This window comes from Stomoxys calcitrans, chromosome 5, assembly GCF_963082655.1.
Source record: "Stomoxys calcitrans chromosome 5, idStoCalc2.1, whole genome shotgun sequence".
NCBI classification, from domain to species: Eukaryota; Metazoa; Arthropoda; class Insecta; order Diptera; family Muscidae; genus Stomoxys; species Stomoxys calcitrans.
The window spans coordinates 154,715,740-154,728,241 of NC_081556.1; the positions used below are offsets into that span (position 1 = coordinate 154,715,740).

The window sequence follows — 12,502 nt, forward strand, 5'->3', positions numbered from 1 at the left end:
GAAATGAAACATTTGCTTTGGTGCTAATCATATAATTAAAAACTCCCATCAAAAGGCTCATTACACTAAATGGTAAATACATGATGGGTCTTTGGTATTTGTACAAGTATCTGCCCGATTCAGAATATTTAAAAATAGCTTTTTTTGTCATTCCACCATTTTTTAGGGTAGATGATATGGGGATATTTTTTGTTAGATTTTTAAAGGACATAAATTAGGCTTTTGTTTGTAAACCGAATTTCATAAAATTTAAAGTGAAGTTACAGATAGCGGCACTTACGTCGGGACACAATACCAGACATGAACCAACGTAGAGGCGTGGCATGGAAAATAATTAAGGATTTTGTAACTAGCACAGAATTCCTAACTTAAATTTTCTTTTTCGAGGTTACTTTTTGTACCTACCACCTAAGAGTGGGGGTAAATTCATTTTGTCATTCCGTTTGCAACAAATTGAAATATCTATTTCCGACCCTATTCTTGATCGCCTTAAAAATCTAAGACGATCTAGCCATGTCCGTCCGTCTGTCCGTCCGTGTGTCTGTTGAAATCACGCCACAATCTTTACATATAGAGATATTGGGCTGATATTTTGCACAGATTCTATTTTTTATTCATAAGCAGGTTAAGTTCGAAGATGGGCTACATCGGACTATATCTTGATATAGCCCCCATATAGACCGATCCGGCGATTTAGGGTCATAGGTCCATAAAAGCCACATTTATTATCCGATTTTGCTGAAATTTGGGACAGTAAGTTGTGTTGGGCCTCTTGACATCTTTTTTGCAATTTGGCTCAGATCGGTCCAGATTTGTATATAGCTGTCATGTAGACCGATCCGCCGATGTAAGGTTTTAGACCCATAAAAGGCTCATTTATTGTCCGATTTCGCCGAAATTTGGGACAGTGAGTTGTGTTAGGCCCTTCGACAGCTCTCTTCAATTTGGCCCAGATCGGTTCAGATTTAGATATAGCTGTCATATAGACCGATCTCTCGATTTAGGGTTTTGGACCCATAAAAGACGCACTAATTTCCAATTTCGCCGAAGTTTGAGACAGGGAGTTGTATTAGGCTTTTCGATATCCAGATCGGTTTAGATTTGGATATAATTTTTTGGATATAATTTTTTTTCAAAAATCTCCAAATATTCGGGGAAATATTTCTCTGGTCGCAGCATATTAGTCATATTAAAATATTTTTTTGGTAATCAGTGCCTAAGGATTTGAGAATTGAGAAATTAAGTGCAACAATTTTACCAAATTTTGTCTTTCTTTTGGACTTTTTTTTCTTATGGCCTGTTGATTTTGGGACCTTATTTTTTGAGTGTAACTATATTTTCTTTAATTTTTGACAACTTGGTTTCTTTTATTTTTTAGTAAAATTTAATTATATTTATGCATTACTCAGAAATAGGAATTTTTTACCCTGAGCCTCAGGCATTGTCTGCGACAATTGCTTCAATCATTTTGCAGTGTGCATAAAATAACAGGGATTCTAGGGAAATTTTCTCATGATACGAAAAGTGAAAATCACTCAACTCCAAAACTCAACGCACACACACATACATAAACTTTTCATTTAAGAAAACAACATTTAAAGGAATTTTCAAAGGAAAAAAATTATGTTGTTTAAAAAGGGCCATTCAGAAAAGAATTCCATTAAGTGGACTGAAAAAAAAAACAATAAAATTTAAATTTAAAAGCCCTTTTTAAAACAAGTAATTCTATTTTTACTACTTAGGGTAGCTTTCGGTAAATTCTTTTGGCAACTTCTTGTCATGTGAACTTATTTTTACCCTATTTCCCAGGAATATTGAATATCAGATTATATGTTCAAATTTAAACTGTCATTCAATTCATATAAAACCTGCGCATGAAGTCAAGAAGGCAAATCGGAAAATCGATTTCTATGCGAGCTATACCAATTTATGTCGGATGTGGAAATTAAATTAGAAAACTTAATTGAGATATTGAGCTGAAATTTGGCACAGATACGACTTTTTGATGTACGCTGGTTAAGTTCCTCATCGGGCCAAATCGTACCATAATTGGATATAGCTGCTATATAGACCGATCTGCTGATAAAGGGTCTAATTCCCATTAATTGCAAATTTTTGCCCATAAAAATTCCACTAAGGAACAGGGGCAAACTTCTCACATATCAATGAGTGCAGTCCGATTCAAGTTTAAGCTCAATGATAAGGGGTCGAGTCCGAACGGCGTGCCGCAATGCGACACCTCTTTGAATAGAAGTTTTACATGGCATAGTACCTCACAAATGTTGACAGCATTAGAAGGGGAAAACCATCGCTGAAATTTGTTTGTGATGGTCTCGCCAGGTGGCCTCCTGCCCATGCCCAATGCCCATAAATACTTTATTTTTTATCCGATTTCGAAATTTTAAACAGTGAGTAGTTTTAGGCCTACTAACATCTGGGCCATATACGATTCAGATCGGACTATATTTAGATATAGCTGCCATATAGATCCATCTGCCGATAAAGGTCTGAAGCCCCCAAAAAACTTTAATTATTACCCGATTTCGCTGAAATTTGAAACACTGGATTATTTTAAGCTTCCGACATCTGACCCAAATATGGTTCAGATCGGACTATATTTAGATATAGCTGCCATATAGACCGATCTCCTGATAAAGGGTCTAATGCCTATAAATGCTTTTTTTTTCAACCGATTTTACTGAAATTTAAAACGGAGAGTAGTTTTAGGCCTCCCAACATAGGATTTAAATATGGTTCAGATCGGACTATATTTAGATATCGCTGTCATGTAAACTGATTTCCCGATAAAGAGTCTGAAGCCCATAAAAGCTTTATTTTGTTATACGATATCGCTGAAATTTGAAACAGCCGATTATTATAAGCCTTCCGACATCTGACCCAAATATGGTTCAGATCGGCCTATATTTAGATATAGCTGTCATATAGACCGATCTCCCGATAATGGGTCTGAAGGCCATAAAAGCTTTATTTTTTGTCCTATTTCGCTGAAATTTTAAATAGTGCGCAGTTTTAAGCCTTCCAACATCCGACCCAAATATGGTACAGATAGGACTATATTTAGATATAGCTGCCATATAGACCGATCTGCCGATAAGGGGATTGAAGTCCATAAAAACTTTATCCAAAGTTCGCCCCGGCCGAACTTAACGCCTTTTTACTTGTTCTTTTCTACGTTCTTCTGGGGCAAACAATCTGAAATTAGCAATTAAAGTTGCTTATCCCTCTGTCTGTCCTACTGTCTAACTGCCTTTTTGTCTGTCCTTCTGCCTGTCCGTCTGTTTGTCTGTCTGTGCATCCGTCTGTCTATCTTTCTCTCTTTACGTATGACTGCCTGCCCGACTGTTTATCCGTTTATGTCAGAGTTTCTCCTTCGCCTATATCATCTCTGCCTATATCCATACTTTTTTGTGTTGTGGTCTGGTTTTCAGTTTTTAAACCCTCCACAGTACTCACTTATATACTTATTTCGTCATTCCGTTTGTAACACAACGAAATATTTTTCTGAGACCCAACAAAGTATAAAAATTTTGCATTAATACTTCCTATTAGAGCATATTGGTCGGGATTGTAAATGGGCCAAATTGGTCCATGTTTTGGTATAGCTCCCATATAAACCAATCTCGGATCTTTACTTCTTGAGCAGCTAGAGGGCGTAATTATTATCCGATTTAACTGAAATATAGCATGAAGTGCTTTGGTTTGACCATCAACAACAGTGCCAAGTATGGCTCAAATCGGTTCATAGCCTGCTATAACTCCTAAATAAACCGATTTCGGATCTTGATTCTTGAGCCGATAGAGGGCGCAATTATAGCTGCCATATAACCCGATTTCGGATCTTGACATCTTGAGCCGATAGAGGGCGCAATTATAGCTGCCATATAAACCGATTTCGGATCTTGACATCTAGAGCCGCTAAAGGGCACAATTATTATATTTACGAATTGGCTTAAATTTTGCTCGAAGTGTTTTTTCTATCTTCTAACAACTGCGCCAAATATGGTTCAAATCGGTTCTTAACCTGATATTGCTCCTAAATAATCCCATAATAATCTTGACTTCTAGAGCCGCTAGAGGGCGCAATTATCATCCGATGTGGTTCAAATTTTGCTCCAAGTGTTTTTTTCTAACTTTTAACAACTGCGCCAAGTATGGTTCAAATCAGTTTATAACCTAATGTAGCTCCCATATAATCCGATCTCGGATCTTGGCTTCGTATGCCTCTAGAGGGCGCAATTATTATCCGATTTGGCTGACATTTTGCATGAAGTGATTGGTTTGACTATCAACAACTGCGCCTAGCATGGCCCAAATCGGTTCACAGACCGACATAGCTCCAATATAAACCGATCTCCCGATTATACTTCTCAAGCAGGAACAATTTTTATCCATTATCCTTTGTTTGTCTATAAAGAGATATCGGGCAAAGAACTTGACAAAAGCGATCCATAAGATTCGGCCCGCCCGAACTAAACTCGCTTTTACTTGTTTTGTAATGCCTTTTGACAGTTGTTAGGGCGAAAAATCGAAATCAGTACTCGGCTAAAAAGAATAATTCATTGACTTGTGAGAGAGAGAAAATTTGTTTTGAAATTTAGTTTTTAAGGAAAATTTTTTGAAATTTTTTTTTTTTTTTTGAAAAAGTACATTAAAATTTTGTATTTAATGAAAATTTCATTAAATGATGACTTTAGAAAAATATGTATTTAAACTTTATTTAAAAATTGTTTTTTTTTTTAAATCATTCTCGATTTTTTGTTTTGGCTGTAAGCCATTTGAAAAATCATTCTTTTTGCGTTAGTCGATCGTAAATGGCCACAAAAATGTGTGTTAGGAATGAGAGATTGTTTTTATGAATTGAAGAAAAGAAATTGACAGCTATCAGACAATCGGGCATTGATATCACACCATTGGCAGACGCGTTTCTAGTCTGATGAGGCCCTCATCAGTGCCTAATGTATCATATCCGTCCGTCTGACCAGCCCAAAGTTTTTTCATGACATGAATTCAAACGTGAAATTAAACATTAATGACTTACCTCAAAATCCCAAACGTTCTATCTTACAATAAGTTAGCCTATCATAAGCTAACTAAGAGCTAGTCTGATATCAGACTAACTAAAACAATTTTTTTCCATTGTGATTCAATGGAGGTATAGGAACTTGTGAAAGCAGACCAGGCAGTGCTTGGAGAAAAAAATTCTTCCTAAAATTTATGGACCATTGTGCACTGATGGAGAGCGAATCGTATCAAATTACAACGGTTGCGTTAGCTAGGTCATGTTATCAGAATGAATGAAGAAGCTCCAGCGAAGAAGTCTTTTGAAGGTGATCACGACGGTTGGTCGACCAAAAGTCCGATGGAAATATCAAGTGGTAAGGGACATTTTGAAACTTTATGTCAGAGATTTTAGAAGAAGCGGAGAAGATAGGGGGACTAGTAACGCTATTTTAAGTTCTGTTAATGGGACAAATGTTCTGTTATAGCCAATTAAACTAAACCACACAACAGTGGTTTACAAACAAGGTGTGGAAATGTATCACCACCGCATTTGATGCGGTTTTATGCTCAGCACACTGATATCAGTGGCGATCGTATGAAAACTGGCTCATTTTTATGCTTCGGCAGAGACGTTGTAAGTCTTTGCCCATAGCAGTGTTGTGAGTAAATATAAGGCGAGTAGGGAAACACCTACTTTTATTAACTTTATTTTATTATATCCCCAATATTCTTTTCATTTAGTCATTCCGTTTGCAACACATCTAAATTTCCATTTCAGACCATACAAAGTATATACTTCCGATCGCCGTAAAATTCTAAGGCGTCTAACCAATGTCCATGTGTCTGTCTGTTTGTTTGTCTATTGCAATCAAGCTAAAGCCTTCACAAATTATGGTTTTGAGCTGAAATTTGGTACATATCCATATGCTAATTAAATTCTTGAACGGCCAAATCTGAAGATATTTTGATACATCATCCATATAAACCGATCTGCCGATATAGGATCTAAAACCCATAAAAGGCGCATTTACTATCCTATTTCGCTGGGATTTGAAACAGCGAGATAATTTATGACTCCAGACATTCGATCCGAATATAGTATAAATCGGACTATATTTGGATATAACTTCCATGTAGACCGATCTGTTGTTATAGGGTCTTAAGCTCATAAAAACGCATTTACTATCTGATTTCCCTGGAATTTGAAACAGAGAGATAAATTATGACTCCATATATTAAATCTGAATATGGTCTAGATAGGACTATGTTTGAATATAGTTGCCATAGACCGATCTGTCGTTATGGGATCTTGAGCCCATAATAGCGCATTTAGTACCCGATTTCGCTTGAATTCGAAATAGCGAGATAAATTATGACTCCCGACATCCAACCCGAATAGGGTCCGGATTGAACCATGTTTTGATATAGCTGCCATATAGATGATCCGATAATTTTGGATCTCAAGCCCGATAAAAGCGCATTTTTTATCCGATTACGCTGAAATTTGAAAAAGTGAGTTATATTGAGATTCCCATTATCCGACCTAAATATAGTTCAGATCGGATCATTTTTGGATAAAGATTCCATATGAACGATCTGTCGTATAAGGGTTCGGGGTCCAGATCGGGCGGTATTTTAACAAACTGGTACATAGACCGAAATTCGGATTTAAAGTCTTAACCGCATAATAAGCTAGTTTTTTGCCTGATTTCTTGACATGTTTAAAGGTACGTTCAAATTATGCAAATTTTTGATCCATCTTGTTTTATTTTTTTTTGCTCAAATTATGTAAAATTCGTACTTTCCTGATTTTGTATTCACATTAGACATCTGAATTTACCCTAAGGCTTTTTGGTAACTAAGATTATTTTGTTTTATTTAATTTTATATTTTTTTTCTTTATTTTATTTCTTGTATTTAATTTTATTCTATTTAATTTCATTTTATATTACTTTATTTTAGTTTTTTTTATTTTATTTTATTTTATTTAATTTTTTTTTATTTTATTTTGTTTTATTTTATTTTATTTTATTTTATTTTATTTTATTTTATTTTATTTTATTTTATTTTATTTTATTTTATTTTATTTTATTTTATTTTATTTTATTTTATTTTATTTTATTCTATTTTATTCTATTTTATTTTATTTTATTTTATTTTTTTTATTTTGTTTTGTTTTATTTTATTCTATTTTATTTTATGTAATTTTATTATAATTAATTTTGTTTTATTTTATTTTATTTTATTTTATTTTATTATATTTTATTTTATTTTATTTTATTTTATTTTATTTTATTTTATTTTTTTTATTTTGTTTTGTTTTATTTTATTCTATTTTATTTTATGTAATTTTATTATAATTAATTTTGTTTTATTTTATTTTATTATATTTTATTTTATTTTCCTTTTTTTTATTTTATTTTATTTCATTTCATTTCATTTTATTGTATTTTATTTTATTTCATTTCATTTCATTTTATTGTATTTTATTTTATTTCATTTCATTTTATTTTTATTTTATCATATTATATTATATTTTATTTTGTTTTATTTTTTTTATTATTATTATTTTATTTTTTTTTTTATTTTATTTTATTATATTTCATTATATTTTATTTTATTTTATTTTATTTTTTACTTCACTACAACTTTAATAAAGCCACATAAACTCTTTAAAACCACTTTTGGACCTTTTGCATTAAGAAATTTAAACGAGCTTTTCCATATACATTGTCCACATTCCAGTAATTTGTTTTGCTATGAATAAAAATATTTGCATAACGTTTAAAAAGTAAACCATCACGAATGTTCCATTTTGTGCTACAAAATTGCATTTAATTAGCAGGCTTTGAAACCTTTGAATACAAATTTGAAATGAAGGTTTTCAACAACTCATCACCATCTTCAACCAAGCAACCACCTGGGTGGCGAATGAGTAACGATTGTGTTAATCATACGCCATAATGCACTCAACAACATATGTGCTGTGCTGGCGGCCCACTACTACAAAATGTGTGGTTGGAAACTAAGCTTAAGTCGAATGTGCGTGCATGGATGCGTGTCATGAAAGCTACTTTTATTGCTTTTGTGATTAAATGCCAGTAAAAATTGCATGTTTACTGTATGTCACTAAGAGTAAACATTCAGATTACAAAATGGTAGAGTGGTTTTGTTTGGCTTTTGTTTTTTTTTCTGTTTTCATAAACTACATGAATATGTACAAAATTACCTACATATAGCATTTTTCCGTTATTTCCTGCTTCAATCCATAAACACAAAATCACACATTCACTTTCATTTGTCGTTTGTCGTTGTGGGTTTTTTCCTTGCTGAGTGTGTGTGTGTGTGTTGGTGTTGGTGTGCAAGTGTTTGTCTTGGCCAACAAACAAATAAATATTCATTAAACAATATACACAATTCTTCATTTATTGTTGGAATTTATTTCCTTGCTTACGAATTCGAATCGAAACTCGTTTCTTGGCGCTGACTACCGTTTGCCATTTAATCATTCAACATTTATTATCTTTTTTTTTTCTATACACCAGCGACTCGAGCGGTTCGTCGGAGACATGCTATGCATCAGCATTCGTTATATAGATATGCGGATATATTTTTTACAATGTCTGTTTTCTTTTTACAATTTTTTAGAATTCATTATTATTTTAATTGTTGTGACTTTGTTGAAATGGCCAGCATGGCCTCACGGGCTGCCAACACATATGCACATTGAGCACCGAATAGGATAAAGTATTCTATTTTCGCTAATGCACTGAGAACTTCACTTAAGAATTTCCCAAATGGAAAATTTCACTTTCAATTTTTTTTTTATTTTTTCCTACTCTCACTTTCGCTTTACCCAAGAACATCCGTACCGAACCATTACATTAGAAATGCACATTTTCCCTTTACGAACGGACAACCCGATGGATGTTGTGTGGTAGGGTAGATGGGATAAGTGCGTGTTTCAATTTTTGGCTCTGTCAAGCGCTCGCTGGTTGTGGTGTTTTACGGAACGGTGTTCGTACAACGACTGCATGCATTAAACCATTGACCATTATTTTCAATGAACAACAGAACTAGTGTAGACCACTCTATACGTTGTTGTTGTTGCGGTTATTGCTGCCGCTGCTGCTGTGGCTATTGAAAGTTTCACGGAGTGTGAGACTAAAATTCTATACGAGTAATTGGCGTGTATTGTATCTACATGTATGCATGTATTGGTTCAAACGTATATGTCAGTTCTCCTAAACTCACTTACACTCACACCCACTCACCCCTTGGACGTGTGGGTAAGTGACCTGCTCCAACTAGCCATGTAGTCTCATAGTGGTCATTACCACAAAACACTGCCAGCCGGAGTCACTCAGTTAGACACAACTAAAGTAACTTAGAACCGAGAAACCGATGCACATACATAAAAAACAACAAGGAACACGCACGAACACGATTGAAAGTCATTCGGCCAGTTCGTGCATTTCTCACTTGCACTTCTATTTAGAGATCCGTGTTATCCGTATTTCACGTGTGACTTCAACCGGTAGTTTAATGAAACTGATTGCCTGACAAATGTTATTGTTAATGTCAGCCATACAGCTACAGCTCTTTTGTTGCTGTTGCCGCCACTGCTGCCGATTTTACTTCTGTCTGGACTCGCATATACACAGAGAACAGCTGAGCAATGAGTGCGGTGAGTGCATGCCAGTAAGTGTGTGACATTTAATGGAGTTTGTTTTGTTAATGCTTCACAATGTTCATAATGGCCATAAATAATGGTAAATGAACTCTCATTTTCTCATATAAACGCACTTCTCACATTTACTCTCTCACAAGTTGGGGACATAAAAATTGAGAACAGAGTTGCCACAATATTAATACAAATAGAAAGATAACTGCAAATGCAAAGTTATTTTATACATATACTAGCTAAGCCCGGCTCGCCCCGCTGCGCCCAAGCCGGGTTTTAGAGGAGTACTCTAAATTTGGAAATTTCTGCTTAATTTCAGTTAAATACGTATTCCAATTTTCCTGGTGATTTTTCAACTCTCAAATACCTCTTATTTAAACCCCATATTTCAATGGTCAGTTTGGGAGTGGGGTGGTCCACCTTTCATTTAAGGTCCATTTAAGATCCACATTGCCTTGACTTGAAATTACTTGTTTGAGTCCCATCTTGTCCCGTTCGGTGTCCATGTCCATTTGAAGGACAATTTTGGGGTTGGACGACACGTCTGGAAATTGATCCCAAACTTTTTCTTTATTCTTAAATACTTTATGCATGAATCCTTATATCAACATTAGATTCGAACTCTACTGTCATATACCTTTCTTTGAATTCCCATATTATCCCGAAAAGTATTCAGCGGGTGGCCCGGTCCCAAACTCTGTCCCAAATGTGTATACCAGATTCGTAGTCAACTCCCAAAGACCTTTCATTTGATACCCATTTTGTGACGTTGGACATTCATGTCCGTTTGGGGGTTTATGGCGTTGTGGAGGCCCCGTAGACACCTTGCACTAAATTCTTCCTCAATTACTCCAAGCACCTTTCATTTGATACCCATATTGCCCAATCAGTAAATATGTCCTGTTGAGGGGATTTGGGAGGTGGGGGACGCCTCAGACACCAGGGAATACCTTTTTATATCAGCTTCTTACACTACTTTTAAATTCCTTTCATTTGATACCCATATTGCCCAAAGGGGTAAAATTGTACTGTCGGGTGGAGTTTTGGGGTTGGGGGACCCCCCGACACTTAGTTGACATTTTAATGGCAAGTTCGTACTATACTTTTAAATACCTTTCATTTTGTACCCATATTGCTCCAATCGGTAAACATGTCCGTTCGGTTGAGTTTTGGGAGGGGGCGTTCCCCCTGGTTATTTTCCCCAAAAATGTATACCATTTTCGTGTTTTTGGGGTACCATAAGGTGGCGTGCAAAATTTGGCTTAAATCGATGCACCCATCTCCGAAATCTGGAGTTTTTGAAAATGATGGTAAGGTGGAAGGTGCGCATGTGTTTTTAGTTAACTTACTTTTTGAGCACTTGCTATCACATTTAATTATTGTGTGCAAATAGTTGATTGATCTCATGTATTTCTCTGTTCCATATCGCATGGGAAACTAGGGCGTATAATCAATAGTTACTATTGAGGAGGGAATACTATTTTCGCCATTTCGTTTGTAAGTCTTCCAAATTGATTTAGCAATGTCCATTCGTGGTTTTACAAACCTTTCTTATGAAGGGTATTACAGCCATTTCGAAAAATACATCTCTTTCTATTCGGCCGAAATTTCATTAAAAATATTTTTTCAAAATTTTGTGCAGTTGTACATCTTTGCTCAATATCTAGCTCTTAAAAAGTAATCCTCTCAAAAAAATCGAACAAGGCAACACTGCTTATGCCTTATTTAAACACTTTTCACTTTCTCTGTTTACTTAATGCTTAACACTCTCACACTTTATGGCGTTCTCTCTCACTCCTCTCTCTCTCTGAATGTCCATATGTTTTTACACTCTCCTGTGTTTACGACTACTCGATGCACACAATAAAACAAACTGCCCTCCATCTGTGGCAGAATTTTGCTGCTCGTTCTCTGGCTTTGCATTATTAACACGTCCTTTGTGTGCTGTTGTTGTTGATGTACTCACAGCAAACAACAGTGGCGCTGAGTTGGAAATTTTCATTCGGCAAATATGAGGTCGTTTTATAAATAGTTCACATTCTATCTACACAGTGAGGCGGCCGAAAACAATCATCGAGTTTGTTAACGCCACAGGCAGCCTAACAAACCGCCAACCCACCAAACAGCTAGCCGGCCAGCCTGCCTCTCAGGCAATCAGGCAGACATTCAGCAATCAGCCATCAGCCATCATGCAGTCGTCTTTGCTGTTATTAGACCATTGCCCGCAGTTGCCTTTGGTCCCAGCACGCCATAATGATTTGGTCTTTTGGGGCCATAGCTGCACGCACAACGCATTCGTTTTTCTTTTTTCTATACGCCAAGAATTCACTTTCTTTGACAACGACGACACAGTTTTTTCCTGGCTGGTGTTTAAATGACTCTGCGTGTGTGTATGTATGTGGGCATATTTTCGATGCTTAGCTGTTGTCATTTGATTGTTCTTTTAGGCGCACTACCATAATATCCGTGTGTAAGCATTAGCAGATGTCTATGTGTGTGTGTATGTTTACATGTCTTTATTCAAATTTGTTGAGGTAATGTTTGCGAGTCGAGTGTATAATGCATCATTAGTGGGGCCTAGCCATATATAAAAAACGACAGTCAAACATTTCTCCAACAACACCATGGTGCAGTCCCAGACATAGCATTTGTTAATATTTCATGGAGCTTGTTTACTTTTTTTTTGCATTCGAAAGACAGAAAAAGACACAACCAAAGGAAATTTTACATACCTTGTCAATTGCACCCCAAATGAATTTTAAGATTGACTGAGAGAGGTCAAAAGCATGATTGATA

At 35.5% G+C, this 12,502-nt stretch overlaps 1 protein-coding gene across 6 annotated transcripts in view; it reads right to left on the reverse strand.

Moving 5' to 3' along the window:
• The window catches only part of LOC106091952 (uncharacterized), a 214,696-nt gene extending 205,151 nt beyond the window's left edge, over positions 1 to 9,545 (reverse strand). For 5 of the 6 annotated variants that reach the window (XM_059369271.1, XM_059369273.1, XM_059369275.1 and 2 more), the window contains exon 1: positions 8,256 to 9,545. The gene's annotated coding sequence lies outside the window, so the exon portion shown is untranslated. Of the gene's footprint in view, positions 1 to 8,251 lie in introns of all 6 variants that reach the window. The other variant, XM_059369272.1, reaches the window with a different exon arrangement.
• Positions 9,546 to 12,502: the final 2,957 nt, after the last annotated feature.